The 16,473-nt window shown below is 43.0% G+C and overlaps 2 long non-coding RNA genes across 11 annotated transcripts in view; one reads left to right on the top strand and one right to left on the bottom strand.

Annotated features, from left to right (window-relative positions):
• Nucleotides 1-16,473, top strand: part of LOC141548956 (uncharacterized) — a 1,120,676-nt gene that overhangs the window by 3,518 nt on the left and 1,100,685 nt on the right. For all 3 annotated transcript variants that reach the window (XR_012484170.1, XR_012484171.1, XR_012484172.1), the window contains one exon: nt 438-8,125. This is a non-coding gene — a long non-coding RNA (uncharacterized LOC141548956). The remainder of the gene's footprint in view (nt 1-437; nt 8,126-16,473) is intronic.
• LOC141548957 (uncharacterized) overlaps nt 1-16,473 on the bottom strand; it is a 1,406,018-nt gene that overhangs the window by 613,750 nt on the left and 775,795 nt on the right. The gene's annotated exons all lie outside the window — the stretch shown is intronic.

The raw sequence follows: 16,473 nt of genomic DNA, 5'->3' as shown, positions 1-16,473 counted from the left end.
TTTAATTTTCAATACGTTCATATTATTTTCTAGGGCCTATGTATTCCCCAGGGCATAATATCAGAGGGAAATCATCTTCCTGAGTTCAGCCACTTACTAACTGTGGTACCCTCAGCAAGTCACTTAACCCTGTTTACCTCAGTTCCTCATTTGTAAATGAACTGCAAAAGGAAATGGCAAACCCTTGCAATAGCTTTACCAAGAAATCCCCAAATAGGACTAAACAACAATAATTGCTTTCAAAATCTTAGATTTTTAGTGAAGTTTGAGATCTGTTCCCTGATAATTACTAATCCCAAACGCTTCCTTTCCTCTTTCTCTCCCTTCATTATGTCTGTTTATTGATTTCTGTTTCTTACATCACCAGGGTGTCCCATGGATTTTGTCGTCTCCTTGTGAGTGCCATGCTAGGTAACAAATCTCATTTTTTGTTTTAGGGAAGAAAAGAAAATTGAGCCTTGCTGTCTGATGCAGTTGGGTAAAGGTGTCCATATGTGTAACACTTGAGGACCTCTCTCCTCCTGGAAGAGGACGGGTAATGGTGTCTTCTCTTGTATCCTTTTCAGTCTTTTAAATTTTCTTACAGGTCATTTCCAGTTTTGCTTTGTCATTCTTTCCATTTGAATTGACTTTGTTTACCGTGTGTGTGTGTCTGTGTGTGTGTGTGTGTGTGTGTGTGTGTGTGTATAGAACTCTCTCTTTATATATATACACAATATATTTATATGTAATATTTTTTGGCTTGGCATAATTCATGTTGCATCACTTCACACAGATGGTTCTCTGCTTCTCTGTATTCAACACACTCCATTCCTTATAACAATATAGTAATGTCCCACAACATTCGTTTCCGTGCCTTCTCTGGCCATTCCCACTTGAGAGAGTCTACTTTGTTCCAGGTCACAGATGTCACCAAAAGTGCTGTTATAAGTTTTTTTGCAGTATATGGGGACTGTTTAATTGGTGCCTTCTCGTTATGTAATGGATTATTTGTTTTAACGGCTTTGAATATTTTTGTTACTTTCTTTGCATAGTTCCAAAATTACATCCCAGAATGGATGCTCTCCTCATTTGCTTACGGTATCTGCCTTTATGTCTAAATCACGTACCCATTTTGGTCTTACCTTGTTGTTTACATTGTGTTTTCATGCTTCTTTCTGGAAGAGGACCAATGGCATCTAGAAGCTCATGACTTGCAAGTGAATTGCATTTAGGGGAGGCAGAGCTGGGCAAGATCCCCAGCCTCACTCCAGAGTCAGCTGAGTGCAGAGGCAAGACCTAGGTCAGGCAGACTGGCCATGGCCCCGTAGGCAGGGGGAGACCTTAGGCTGTTTAAGCTAGGGCCTTTCCCATGTCTCACTTGGGTCGAGGCAACAGCAATTTAGTGATTTAAGGCTAGGTAAGAAACCAAGCAAAAGATGCTCTACTTTGCCTACTCAATGATAATAATAACAAAAATAATGATGTGGGGAGGGAAGAACCTCAGTGTTTTGACCAGAAGAAACAGCTGTGATTTACACTCTGTCTGATCCATCAAAACCCACACAATGACCAAGTGAGGCTTAAGCTAGCATCTTCTATTGGACACTCAGTGAAAGCCAGAGTGACTTGGGTTCAAGGATTTGTCAAGTAACTCCTGCTGAATCCCAATGGGCTTTATCAAAGTCTCGTTTTTCTAAGCTCTGTGTCAAGAAATCATCAATGAACTAGAGGGAACAGAAGAGTTCAATATCGCAGTTTGTTTTGAAAATCGAAAATAAATAAGTGGCCAGGAGACCAAAATATCTAGCCTCCAGACTCAAAGACATGCTGTGAGGTCGATGGGACCAAATTTCTATTCCTTTGGACAAACAAGTGGCACATGATGTAAGGGATTGAACTGTACCTGGTTTCTGCTATACTGGTTTTGTATATAGCAACTTATTTTCCAAAAAGATGTGATTTCTGTATTTCTCAAACAGTAGAGTATTATGGACATTTAACACTGTGTCTTCTATACCTAAATCATTCCCCTAAAACACTACTCCATTTTTTTCTTTTTTTACATATTTAAATAAATTAAATATAGAAAAAGAAAGACAAAAATGGAAAAACACTGTCACATGCACAAAAGAATGCAAGAGGATTAAAATATGAAATAATAGATTTCCAGTTCAAGAAATCATATGTAATTAATAGTACACATTTATTCAGAACTGACCATCTATTCTTTGCTTCTTCTTAGGTTCACTTTTGTTCTCTGCTGTGAACTTTTTACACTATTATTTTTTTGCTTTTTTTGCCCCACAGCGTCCCCCAAGATGGCTGCTGCTGATATATTTGTACATAAATACACGCATACATGTACATAGATACACAGACACATTTGTATAAGTATACAACTACATGTATCCAGACATGTATAATCATGCTCATATATACATGTACATTTTTATGCGTCTATGTAAGATTGTACTATGCTTGTTTGTTCTGTTTCTCTGAAACTAGATAACATCATCCCTCATGAGTGCAGATCTTTTTACAATTTTTAAAAATCTATCACTTCGTCATTTCCTACATCATGACAATATTTTGTTTTATTATTTCTTGGTCTCTCATAACTTTACTGACTTCCCTTTGCCAAATTCTAACTGTGAAAGAGTCACTTTCTTCTTGAAAACTCTGGATCTCCTCTTCAATTTGGTTTACTTTCTTTCCATAAGCCTCTGGATTTGGTTGGATTCTTGTTATTTTTTTAGTTTTTCCTCAACCTCTCTCATTTAATTTTTAAAGTCTTCTCAGTTCTTCTACAAATTCTTTCTGGACAGTAGCCATTTACCATAACTCTTTGGGATAAGAAAAGCTTTTCCCCTTCAGCATCCCCCCCTCTATTGATAAATCCCAGTGTTTCCTCTTTCTGTAGTTGAATGCTTTCCCCTTTGCCTGATTTTCCCCCCTGAGGCAATTGGGGTTAAGTGACTCACCCAGGATCACAGAGCTAGGCAGTGTTAAGTGTCTGAGGCCACATTTGAACTCAGGTCCTCCTGACTTTAGGGCTGGTGCTCTAACCACTGTGTCCCCTGGCTGCCATGTTGCTCTTTTTTTAAATAAGAAATTAATAGTGTCATCCCCTAGATCTGAGAGGGAGATGGTGCTTCGGCCTCTGGATCTTCTTTCAGTTTTCTTCTCTGACTTGGAACTCAAAAACCAAGAACTCCACCCTCCTGTAAGACGGCCAGCAGCTACCCTGTGCCTCTGCTTCTGCCCTCCCGGGGTGTGGGCTTTTTCCTTCTTTCCTAACAGCACAGCTGGGCCTGGCATTCCTTATCAGCAGATATTCCAGGACTTCCTTATCATTCTCCCTGGCCTCCAATCCCCAAGTGCTCCTAGGAAGTAAAAGTCCCCTTGATTGGGCCTGAGGCCACCTGGAACCCAGGGCTCCCTGCTTCTTCCAGGGGATGTTTTAAGGGGATACTCCTCCAAAGGGGAGTCTTTCTTCTGGACTTCTCTGGTTGGCCTAGGAAACCCTTATTCTGCTGAAAGTTTTGTGCGTTTGTCACTTGTCTGCATTAGCTCAGAGGTTCAACTTTCTTTTGTTTCTGAATGTTCTGACCTACTTCCCACACTCTTCCTCAAGAGTTGTTTTCTTCAATGGATTTTGTTCCTCCTTTGCCGTCTGGCAAATCCTACTTTTTAAGGTTGTTTTCTCCATTGACGTTTGGTACATGTCTGTCCGATTTTTGGTGCTTCTTTTAACAAAATGTTAACTTTTCTTGTGAATCTCTCTCATTTCTCCTGCCCATTTTCCTTCTACTCCTGTTACATATTTTAGAAATGCTTTTGGAGCCCTTTCAGAAGGACTGAGACCAATTCATCCACACACCAATTTGAGGCTTCACATGTAGATGTTCTGGCATCATTATGATCGTCTGATGTTGTGTTTTGATCTTCCCTGACAGTACAGTAGCTTCCTACACTCAGGGGATAATTTTGGTGCAGGTTTCCAGACTATGTTGTAACACTGAAAGTTGAGCCCTGCTCTTGGGGTATACTGGGCACTGTCCCAAGTTTCTTAAATCGAGAGTAAGGGGCTTGGCCCCTGGCTTGTTGCTTGGAAGCCTGAGGACTGGCAACTTCCCTGCTGTATCTGGGCCTCTAGGCTTCCCAGGTGTGGCCATTAATCAGCTGATTCAAGAATCTCCATGTGGAACATGAGCCATTTCAGAGGGACCTTCCCCAGCTACCCCATGGCATAAAAACCCAACATCAAAGATGAAGCACCACAGATGCTCAACATTTGTCAAGTGATTGAATTTTATACCTGTGAATGGAGGTAAAATCTGGTTGCAATGAACATTAAAGGTCAGCCAGGAGTGTGTGTGTGTGTGTGTGTGTGTGTGTGTGTGTGTGTTTCTGTGTTTCTTTGTGTGTGTCTGTGTGTGAGAGAGAGAGAGAGAGAGAGAGAGACAGAGAGACAGAGACAGAGAGACAGAGAGATTTGACTTGTTGGAGTCAGGGAAGGTGAGTTTAAAGCCTCATAGGTTATAAGGACCCTGAAAAGATACCTTACAGCTTCATAAGCCAACCTGCTGCTCTGTATCCACTGGTGAGAATCAGAAACAACTGAGTTCAAATCCTGCCTCCCATACTTACAATTTGTGTGATCCTTACCAAGTCTTTAAGACTCTCCCCCGTGTTAGTGCCAGATTGGGCTCATTAATCTCAATGCTGAGAGGGTTTTCCTGGGTCTCTTCTGTCTATATTTGAGAGGAAACCATCTTGGAAGGACACAGAGCAGCCAAGGAATGGCACAAATTGTAGTCCACCCCCATGGGAAGGCGCTGGACTCCCCAGAAAGAAGCAGCCCTCACCAGCATGGAATGTATAGCTCAGTTTCTCAGGATTACTGGGGCAAATTGTGTTGTAGAAGAAAACCTGCACTCGAGACCACCCCAGACTGTTAAAGGGGAGACGGACAGATCCCCACATATGCGTCGGGCCAGGTAAGCTATTTGCTGGGAGGGGGACACAAAAGGTTAAAAGCCAGAATGACTGGGGATCAAGAGCAAGTGTGACTCGGGGTTCCTTGGAACTGTTCTTCCTCTTTCCATTAAAGGTAGTTTGCATTCTCTGTGGAATTACAGGGCCTGCTCACATTCCCTTGCAGCCCCCACACACTAAGACTAGGGACGGTCCTGTCTCAGACAGAACAACTGGCGTTTTTCCTCAGGGCAGGTGGTGAATTCAGAAAGGACTGAGACCCTGCAGAACTTCAGAGCCCTGGCAATGAGCTCTTTCTTTCTCCTTCCCTGGCTGCATGGCATCCTCCTCAACCATGGCTTCCCAGCAGTTTTCTGGGGCTTCCAGAGGGGGGTTCAGGGGTTAGAGCACTGGGCGGGGAGTCAGGAAGACCTCTGTTCACAGGCAGCCTCAGGCCCTTGGTGAGCATGTGGCCTTGGGCAAGGACAAGGCAGAGCGTCCAAGGCAAGCATTCTTTGCTCTGTCTGCCCCTTCAGTAAGAGTGACTCCCCAGGTGAATGCGTCCCTGCTCTTAGAGTAGTCTGAGGCGCTAAGAGGTCAGACGGGGTGACCGTGGTCATGCCGCTGACGTGGGTCTAAAGCAAGATTTGAGCCTTCCTGACTTTGAACCTGGCCCTCTATCCTTAGCAATTAAGACACCTTTCAAGCCCCAACCATGACATGAAACCTTTCTTGATTGAAAAGCTGCTGTAAGCCTTGCTCCCAGACTGCCTTGCATTTTGCATTTGTGTTTCTTCTCATGTACATTTACACATTTTCTGTCTTAGCAGAACCCAAGCTTGTCTTGTTAGGGACTGTGTCTGTAACAGTGTTTGCATCTCCAGAGCCTACGACCATGCTGTCCATGGGCTTGTGGCTTGTCACTTAGCCCGTCTGGCTTTGTATGTGCCGGCCACATTGGAGGAGTCAATCCATAGCTGAGTGAATGAATATATTAATGAGGTGGAGGTTTCAGCTAAGGTACTTATTAGTGATTACAGTGATTCATCATTTCATAGGCCCAGTTTATCCTTTCATTTATCATAGCTAAACCATGTATTCTGTTACAGTTTAATTTACTATGTGCTATGAGGTATTGGTCTTCTATCAAAATTCTGCCAAACTGCTTTGCACTGAGGCATCGATTTTTTATACCAACTCTACCCAGTTCCCTCTTTCTGTAAGTGGACTGTTGGGCAAACCTTTAGTGGAGCAATTTTAGAGAAAAGTGAATTTACCCCCGGACTCGGCTTCAAGGGAGAAAGGGAGACAGGAAGGGAGTCGTGCGTCTGGGAAGGGAGGGGGCCGGGAGATGATTCAAGGACACACGGACCCGGGTACTGAGGAGCGAGAGAAGGACGGGAGCAGGCAGGAGGAGCCAGCCACCGCCCCACAAAGGAGAGGACAAGCAACATGTGGACTGAGGAAAGACACATGGCACCTGAGCATGGATGGACAGGAGGCACACAAGCAGGTGCCAGACGTGAGGCTGAGTGGGCAGAGCCAGCCAAAGGCTCCCCTTGTAGTGCTGGAGGTCTCAAGCCAAGCCCGGATGCTGAAGCTGCAGAGCTGGAAGGAATGAGGCTGCAGGAAAAGTCCTTTTTGTTCTTCCTCCCCACTTTTTCATTAATACCTTTAGATTCTTCCCCTCATGTAAAAATATGCAATGCGGTTTCCTGTTTCTTAAACCACAGTATGCCATGTTTCCCTCCCTCTCCTTCTGCTTCCTGAGAGTCATGCCATGTGACGAGTGGTCTTTTGTGTTTTAGGAATGAAAAAAATCAACACAATGTATAGTCCAGAGAGGAAAAGACTTGTGGTAGGAGATAATCTTTTGAGAATATTTCCGCTCCTGGTTGGTCCCATTTGAAGCATGACTTGCAATCTCTGGCACAATGACGGAAACGATACCTGTAATATCTGATAATATTTCTAAAAGCACTCCTATTTCTGGAGCTTCCTTCTCTCTTGAAGAACTGCTGATCTCTGAATATTCAGAGGAAAAGACATGTGGTAGGAGATAATCTTTTGAGAATATTTCCTCTCCTGGTTGGTCCCATTTGAAGCATGACTTGCAATCTCTGGCACAATGAAGGAAACGATACCTGTAATACATGATAATATTTCTAAAAGCACTCCTATTTTTGGAGCTTCCTTCTCTCTTGAAGAACTGCTGATCTCTGAATATTCAGAGGAAAAGACTTGTGGTAGGAGATAATCTTTTGAGAATATTTCCACTCCTGGTTGGTCCCATTTGAAGCACCACTTGAAATCTCTGGCACAATGACGGAAACGATACCTGTAATACATGATAATATTTCTAAAAGCACTCCTATTTTTGGAGCTTCCTTCTCTCTTGAAGAACTGCTGATCTCTGAATATTCAGAGGAAAAGACTTGTGGTAGGAGATAATCTTTTGAGAATATTTCCTCTCCTGGTTGGTCCCATTTGAAGCACCACTTGAAATCTCTGGCACAATGACGGAAACGGTACCTGTAATAACTGATAATATTTATAAAAATACTTCTCCTTCAGAAGCTTCTTCCATCTTTGAACTACTGCTGATCTCTGAAGATTCTGAGGAAAAGACACTAGTGGATTTAGGGTGAAGACAAATACTATTAGAATCTTTCGATAGGCACCTACTCTACTCTCAGAACTCAGAGGAAAAGACAATGGAGGTAGAAGACACTCTCTCTGGCAACATTCTGGTGTAAGAGAGAGACTGGGAAGGACTTCTGGACAAAGAAACCAACCTTTGAGAGAAACAAAGGTCGGCTCTATAGTCCGTCCAGCACGGTCTGAGACCTCACCTTGTTTCCCTTGATAAAGGTCGGTTCCTTTGCCCAGAAGCTTTCCAGTTTCTGTCTTACACCGCTTACTTCGGGATTGCTCTCTATGGAAACACATCTAGACGGACATCACTCAGCGGACAACATCTTTGTGGCAGAAGACACTCGTTCTGGGAACACTCCACTCACTACGGGCTTCCTCTCTGGGGAAGCACAGCAAGAGAAAAATTGGACATTGAATGCAATAGAGGCCGCTGAAGCATTCCTGATGAAAAGACAAGAGCTGAGAAGAAAATGTGAGTCTCACATTGAAGACTTAAAAGCAACATTCAAAGGTAAATATGATAGAGACCCTTCAAGTGACTCGTTACTGATACCCTGTGTCCTCTTCTAGAAGGGAAGACGATAACCCTGTCTCCTATGAGGTTTATCTTTACTAGGCAGGTAGAAGCATTCAAACTAGAAAGAGGTTTTGGAAGTGAACCGTCTGGATGGGGATGATGTAAAATAGATAGGTGAGAAATAAGGATGCCCTGGCAGATGGTAGAAGGGGGAGAAATAATGGAGGAAATGATCTCATAAAATAAGCATTCAGGGAAGAGGTTTTGCCTTGGAGTGGAAAATGATGATGAGGGGAGTGACCAATCCTTGAACCTCCCTCCCATCTAAATTGGTTCAAAGTGGGGAAATATCTATATCTGTATTTATATGTACTTCTTCAATGGGTCTAAAAAAGATATTTTACCCTAAAGGTAAGTAGACAAATGGGAGAGGAGAAAGAAAAAGTGGTGACAAACTTTGGGCAGATAAAAGTATGGCGTGGTCATGTATAAAATAGAAACTAGTTGGGGAATGGGATAAAAAGAGAGAAAGAAGTAAAAACAGAAGCAAATACAACATGACTGTGTTATTGGGATGAACTCACTGCTAAATGCAAGTGGGCAGTAAAAGGAATTAGAAACCAGAACTTCCAGACTATGTTTGTTTCTTCTTTTTTGTATTTTGAAAAGAAACATTGGAAAGAAAGAGAGAACCAGAGTGAAATTAGAGGGCTGAAGCAGAAAATGTTATATCTCATATGAAGGAGAAAACATAATGGAAGCAATGATGATGTCAGAAAAAATGCAGAGTAAAATTAGGCCTCACTGAAAGGGTAAATTAGCGTGCAGCCTAATTCTTGTTTAGGGGAACCACAGTCAATGGGAGTCAGAAAACAGATAGTGAACAAAGGCATAGAATTCAAAATTTTAAAGGAAAAATTAAATGCATTACAGGAAGAAATAGATAATAAAACTATAATGGCAGGGCACCTCAACTTGTCTTGTATGACCTAGACAAATAGGTCTACTATGGTTTTGGTTATGGTTATGGTTTACAACCATAAAATATACAAGGAAGAAGTCGAGGAGATTAATAAAATTTAGATGACTTAGATATAAAAGACCTCTAGAGAAAACTCAATAGGAATAGAATGGACTACATACAGGTGTTGCTTCATTTTAATTCATATTATGCAAATTGGATTTTATGCAAGGAATTCTCCCAAACCACCTCTGTACCATACTGGGATCTCAGTCTGCTCCTCCCCTTCAATTTGGTACTCTGTGGCCTTCTATCACCAATGCCCCACCCCCAAACCTTTAAAAACCCTCTCTAGCAGAAAGCAGAAGAACAGATCTGCAGAAAGACAGCCACCACCACTGATGGATCCGGGCTTGCCTTAAGACCTCCAGTACTGATGCAGGACACATTGGGTTCAATGCACCCGCCCACCTGAGAGTCTGGCCCCTGTATTTGGATGTTTTGTCCATCATTGGAGCACCACGTCTGTCCCATGCCACAGGATCCCATGTCCGTGCCTCGTGGCATGTTCTTCCTTTCAGTTCCAGCCAGGCTGTCCTGGGGCTGGCCCCTGCAAGAAAGTGTTCCTCCTGCTCTTGATTCTTTGTATGAACCTTTATGTGTCATTGACCCATGTGCTGGTGCCACAGGGGCACAGTCTCCTTCCTGCCTCCCTTCTGGCTTTTTACACATCCGTGGGTAAATTCACATTATGTAAAATATCTGCAGAATGGTTCATTGAAAAAAGTTATGGACTATATTGCTTTTGCCCCCCCCCCCAATTTCTCACTTCTCTTTTAGTTTTAGCTGCATTGATTTTGTTTGTGGAAAACCTTTTTAATTTTATATAAGCCAGATTGTCCATTTTGCTTCTTTTGAACCTGTCTGTTGTTTGCTTGGTTGTGATTTCTTTTCCATTGTCTTCTGTTCATGATGTTAGCCCATACATCCAAGGAATATATCCATTTCCCGCTTCACTTTGTCTTTTCTGTGAAACCATTCTGTTGCTAAATTTCCCAGCACCTTTTATTGACTTGTGAATTTTCCCATAGCTGGGATTATTAGCTTTGTCAAACAAATGGATGACACGCTCTTTTGCTCCTGTATGTTGTATACCTAATCTGTTCCTATGGTCAGTCTTTCTGTTTCTTACTCAATAATACGTTTTTAATCATATGGGCTTGCTAGTGTAGTTTTATGATCTGGCACTGATAGGCCCTTTCCTTCCCCAATATTCCCACTAATTTCCATGACAGCCTTAATTTTTGTTCAGCCAGACGAATTTTGTTATCCTTTTTTAATGTTCTCAAGAAATTCTCTGGTATTTTGATTTGTATTGCATTGTATTAGTAAATTAATAAAGGTAGGCGTTATCATTTTTGGCCTGGCAATGAGCAATTCATTTCTCCACTTACCTAGAGCGGCCTTTAATTGTGTAAAAAAGTGACCTGTGTTCATTGATTTGAGTTGCTATCTATGTTTTGGCAGGTTGATTTTTAGTTATTTCATACTATATGTAATTTCAATGGAATTCTTCTTTCTGATGGATGTTATTGATAATTTATATGATACTGATAACTTGCTTGGGTTTATTTACACTCTTCTGTCTTGCTGATGTTAGTAAAAATTTCATTTAAGTTTTAATTGGTTCTGTAGAGTTCTCTAAGTAAACAATCATATCATCTGTAAAAAACATTGTTTTATTTATTGTTTGCCTCTTTGCTGTTTATAATTTCCATTTCTTTGCTTTTGAGTTACTTGTATAGCAAGCATTTCTGGTACAGTATTGAATTATAGTGATGACCATGAATATTTATAATGTCTCCAAAAGAAAAACTTTTTTTTTTGTTGTTGTTGAATTGCACTTACATTTATTTTGTTAAAATTTTCCCCAATTATATTTTAATCTAGTTCAGGCTACATTTGATGACTACTAAAGTAATTTTCAAATCTCACATGCTATGCATTTTTCTAGGGTAATATCTATTTCCTCTGTAATAGAAATCTAAAATCTCAGAGGGCCTACAGGGTCACACATTACTGAATGCCAATCCCCCTTTGAAGGGAAGAGGAGAAAAATAAGAAAGAAATGGGGAGAAGAAAGAATAAGGATAGAGATGGAGAAGTTTAAATCACTGTGTTCCTTATAATCAATCCTCCTTCCTCCTGTCTGTCCATTAGGAATTCTTAACAAGTGAGGGAAAATAGCATCTTTTAGTCCCTATGTGCAAACAGGGTGTCATATATGCAGTATTTAACTATTTTTTGTTAGAGAACTTACATGAAGATCATTTTCCTCTCCCACTGTTTTGGTTAGAGAACTTATATGAAGATCATTTTCCTCCCCCAGTGTTGGGATCCTTTAGTAGTTTTTATTGAATAGGATGATAGATCTAGAAACAGTTTCATAATTTTCTTGGTAACTATGGACCTCTTCTCAGATGCATCTTTTTAAATACATAAAATACATAGGATGGAAAAGTAAATCAATTATTTTGAAATTCAGTTATTGACATATTTTTAAAATCCACAGACTCCAAGTTACTCATAGTCTAGAATATTTAGCCAGCACCTCAATTTTACAGATAAGGAAATTTGAATCCATAGAGTTTTTAAGTAACTTGGCCAAGATTACATAGGCATTAAATAGGAGAGTTTGAATTGAAGCCCTGATGTTTTGATTCCTGTTGCACACAAAAGAAAAACTTTTGATTCTTGTGGAAAATTATTCAATATCAAGATCAGCAAATTACCATTAAATAAAGTCAGCAAAACCTCAGTAGTGTATGATCAATCGGAAGGTCAAAGAGCTTATTTTATAACAGAAAATAGGAACTCTTCATGATGCAGATTCCTCAGTTTTACAGAGGTCTAGGGAGATTGACAGTAGTCAGCTGCTGAGCATGTCACGAGTGTAATGAGATTTTAGGGTGAGATAATTGTTGAATTCAATACTTCATTGGCTTAGAACTTATTTTATCATTCTGTGAATTTTTTGAAAGGTCTCCTTCAGTGTTTCTTTAAGAATTTCTGCTATAGATCTGTCTAGCTTGCTGAAAAAGAAGGACTAACTTGCTAAAAGATGGTTATTTTATTTTATTTCTTTTAAGATATATTTAGGCTCATTCTAACTGATCCACTATTAAATCTTATTAAAAGATTCATTCAGTAAATCTAATCGGAAATTAAGACTTAAAGGATATCTATGCTAAAGGAAAGGAAAATTCATGTCATCAGTATTAACTGATTTAGAGATTATCCTTTCTTTATTTTTGTTTTTATTGAAAAATCTTCTGACTTGTCTCTCTACAAAGAACAGTAGTTCTTTATTTTAGAGAGATACTACTTCCTGGTTTTAGGAATGCCCCATTAATTCCTATGTTCCTTGTGTTTTGCATGGGAATAGGTTTTGTATTTTGGTTGTTTAAAATTTTCACATCAATATTCATCATAGAATTTGGTCTCTACTTTTGTTTCTGTATGGACTCTGCCACTTTAGTTATCAAGGCAATATTTATATGATGTGATGCATTTTGTGGGACCAAGTTTTTATCTGTTTATTTACCCATTTAACCAGCATTGGAATAATTTTTTACATTTTTTTAAATATGGTTCAAAGAAGTTGCCTTTAAATCCATTTTGTCCCCAGGGTTTAGGTGGAAAGAACTTTGGGGAAGATTTAATTGCATCACTAACTCCCCAAGTCTTCTGTGATCCCAGCACTGACCAAGTTGGGGCTACAGATAAAAAGCTAGGTAACTAAAGTTGTGGAACTGCTAAAAACAAACCAACCAACAAACAAAAAACCACCTAAGCAGATTCTGGAGCTTTTGCTATTGGTCATTAAGGAGATTGGCAATGAGGGATGTTAGGATTGCAGGTAAGAGCTCCTGAGAACATGGGGTAGGTCCCGTCCTGAAACATTTTGGTAGTTTTTGAGAAACCAGCCTGTAGAATTTCTATTAAGCTAAAATAAGGATGAAATCTTATAAAAGTTGAAAAAGGTTTTAAAAGCAGTTGACAAATTAAGATCGTCATAGTCAAGGCCCCTCTATGTCCTGGTCATCTCAGATCAGAGAAAGAAAAGAGAAAGCTGGAGAACTGTAGCAAAACTTGAATTCTGCCCAGAGTGTCAGGGGGAGGGGGAGGAGTGGCAGCCTCTGCCCTTGGTGAGCCCGCTTTAAGTGGCAGAAATGTATTAAGAGGCAGTCAAGCCTTTTGTCCTCTGTTCACAGGCTTGGGAGCAGCTAGAACCCCAGCCCAGGGTGCCCACAAGAACTGTAGCCAGTGTGTTCTGTGGGGGATTTCATTGCACTCACCTTCCAGGGTTGTTGGCAGGGTCCCATGTCTGTAATAGGACTTGGCGGGGCAAATGCTGTATGAACCTCACCCATTTGACGGCCTGTAACTGCTTCCTGCTGGCTAGGACTTGAGAGGACTTTAGAGGTAGCTTCATATATTGCCAGTGTGGAGATGAAGGAGGAAATTTGGATTTCAGGTCACCTGGTTGATAATTGTGGGATCCCCAACCTTCACTCCCAAGGCATAGGGGGAGAGCACAGAGAGGAAGAGTCTCCTCCTTTCTCCCCCTCTGCCCATCCCTCCCTGCTGCAGGGGCGGGTGGGTGGAAAGAGAAGGGAACTGCTGGGAGCCCTATCAGTGAACGTTCCTGAGGGAGGGCCTCCTTCCTAAGTGGGACCTGCCAGTTCAGCCTTCCCTGGCTCCCAAAAAGGGCAAACTTCCGAGAGAATTTGGAAATAGCCAAAAGGTTTGACGGGAACGTTTAGCTAGAACTTTGAGTCTTACAAACTCAAGTGTGGCTCCGTGGTATCTCTGACACTGGGTGTGAGTGTGAGTGTGTGTGTGTGTGTGTGTGAGTGTGTGTGTGTGTGTGTGTGAGTGAGTGAGTGTGTGTGTGTGTGTGAGTGAGTGTGTGTGTGTGTGTGTGTGTGTGTGTGTGTGTGTGTGATTTCTAGGAAACAAGGTCCTTAAATGTTTGAAACTGATGTAAGAAGAATTGGGGATTGGTATTTGGAAGGCCTGGCTGTTACTCTCTTGATTATTGAAACTACCTGGGAAATGTTTCTGGTGGGTTGGAAGAAGAGAAGAGAGTTTGAGGGCAGTTTTCCCAGAGGACGTTTCCCACAGGTGACCCCTCACCCTCCAGACACCTCTTCCCTGCCGGCTGTGGGGATGCTCCTCCTGGCTTCACTGTTGCCACAGATTTGGCGAGCCTCGCCATGTCTGATGCTGTGGTGAAAGAGGAGCACATGCGGCTCCCAGAAGGAGTGGTTTGTGTCTTCAGTGGGTGAGACCACTCCCACCCCAGCATCTCCCTGTTCCTTCTACCCATGCTGCAGGTCCTTTTGTATTGATCTTCTCCTGGCTGTTTGTACTTGGAGGCTCCCTCCACGCCCACCTGCCAGCCCTTCCTAATCAATCTCCCCCCCACCTCACCCCTATCTCCCCCACACTCCACTGTGGCTGTTTTTCATGGCTTTTAGGGAAAAGAGAGAACCATCTCGGTCCCATTCCTTGGTTATTTGGAACGTGATGAGGCCATTGGTAATGTTAACAAGATCTTCCAGGAAGTCACCCAGAACAACGCCCAGCCCCTCCAAGATTTCCAAATGTGCCTCCTCACCTTGGCAACTGCCTCACTTCAGACTGCCTCTCTGCTTCTAAAGGGGGTCTCTGTGCTCTGGCCAATACTTCCTGCTGTGTTTGCATCCACACCCTCCATCCAACTGAGCGATGGGCTGACCCGTCCCCAGGGAGGTCAGGTGGACGCTTGACCTTCATCAGCAGCTACATTGACAGGGTTTGGGGACAAGCTCCTGGGGAATCTACTGTCCTCTCTAGTGACCCTTTCCTAATTATTATTCTGCTTTTGATTTAGTCCTTGCCTTTTAATAAGATTTGTGTCTTCCAGACAAGTCTTAATTGGATTTCAGAGGGACCTACAGGACAGACATCTATCAGCCCCTCAGCCTCTGGAAGGGTCCTCCCACCTGTGGATGCTGCTCCTCCCACCTGTGGAGGCTGCTCCTCCCACCTGAGGATCCTGCTCCTCCCACCTGTGCATGCTGCTCCTCCCACCTGTGGAGGCTGCTCCTCCCACCTGTGGAGGCTGCTCCTCCCACCTGTGGAGGCTGCTCCTCCCACCTGTGGAGGCTGCTGGGCTGCAATTCACACCCACCTCCACCACTCATGAGGAAGCCTTTAAGCAGAAGCCGTTCTATGCCCTTGCCAGCTGGGAACAGTTATGGAAACTGAGACGTGCATTCGGGGCCCCACAGGAGTCTGGGTCCCAGGGCTTTGAGGGGAATGATTCGGTCTCAGCCGCTGCTGCAGCCCCGGTAATTCTCCCCCTTTCTCTCAGAGACTTCCTAAAAGGACCCTTTGCTTTTCCCATGTAGAGGGGGCTGCCGCTGCTCAGGAACAAGAGGGTGTGAATCCTCCCCAGGGCCCTTTCTCAGGCATACCTGAGCTCAGGTGTAACAGCAGGGCACAATCTCCTGAGAGCCTCCGATTTGCTGCCAGATTCTCCATCTGTGCTTCCTTTTCCTTCCCTAAATGAAGCTCACATCTCTCTGCTGGGTTGCCCAGCCCCTTAAAGAGCAGCTTCTCAGTGTGTTTTGCCCTCAGGTAAATGTCCAAATCAATGTCTTTGCTGGATTGGAGATGGTTTAGCCTGAGTTCTTTCAGAGAAGCTGCCCAGACCCATTCCCCGGCACCCCAAGTCTTTCGTGCACCCCAACGTTGCGTCTTTTCTGACAAAACCTTCCTCTCCATGAAGTGTGAATGGCACTGGGGCACTTTGCCCGTTTTATCCTCATAATAAAGCTTTTTGCTCCTTGCATCTGCGCCGGCCTGAGCCTGGGAGTCCTTTCTGCATGACCGCCTGCCTTTCCGACTTCTTCCCCCTCATCAGCTCCTGACCCGTAGGGATGCTGTGGGCACCATGGGAACAAGAGGGCAAAGGCCTCCCCAGAGGCTCGGGGCGGGGCCCGGGGCGGAGCCAACAAGAAGGGCCTTGCTGTGGACAGGGGCACGGGGCATTCAAGGCCGAGGGCTGGGGTTAGACGAGGAAGGCCAGAGGGTGTCAGAGAGTGAATCCCAGGGGAGGCCGTTTGTAAGGATTACTAGGTAAGAACTCAGGTTGTCTGGACAGTGACAAGGTGAGAACTCAGGTTGTCTGGACAATTACAAGGTGAGAACTCAGGTTGACTTGATAGAAGGAGCAAGCTCATTGGCTGAAGTGGTTCTTCCCAGAAGCCCTTGCATTATCTCACGCCCATTCTGTGGGAGGATAAAAGAGACAACATTGGGCCCAGAGGGC

This window comes from Sminthopsis crassicaudata, chromosome X (genome assembly GCF_048593235.1).
Source record: "Sminthopsis crassicaudata isolate SCR6 chromosome X, ASM4859323v1, whole genome shotgun sequence".
Classification (NCBI taxonomy): Eukaryota; Metazoa; Chordata; class Mammalia; order Dasyuromorphia; family Dasyuridae; genus Sminthopsis; species Sminthopsis crassicaudata.
Note: the sequence above shows the minus strand (reverse complement) of the source record. Positions and strands in the feature narration are given on the sequence as shown.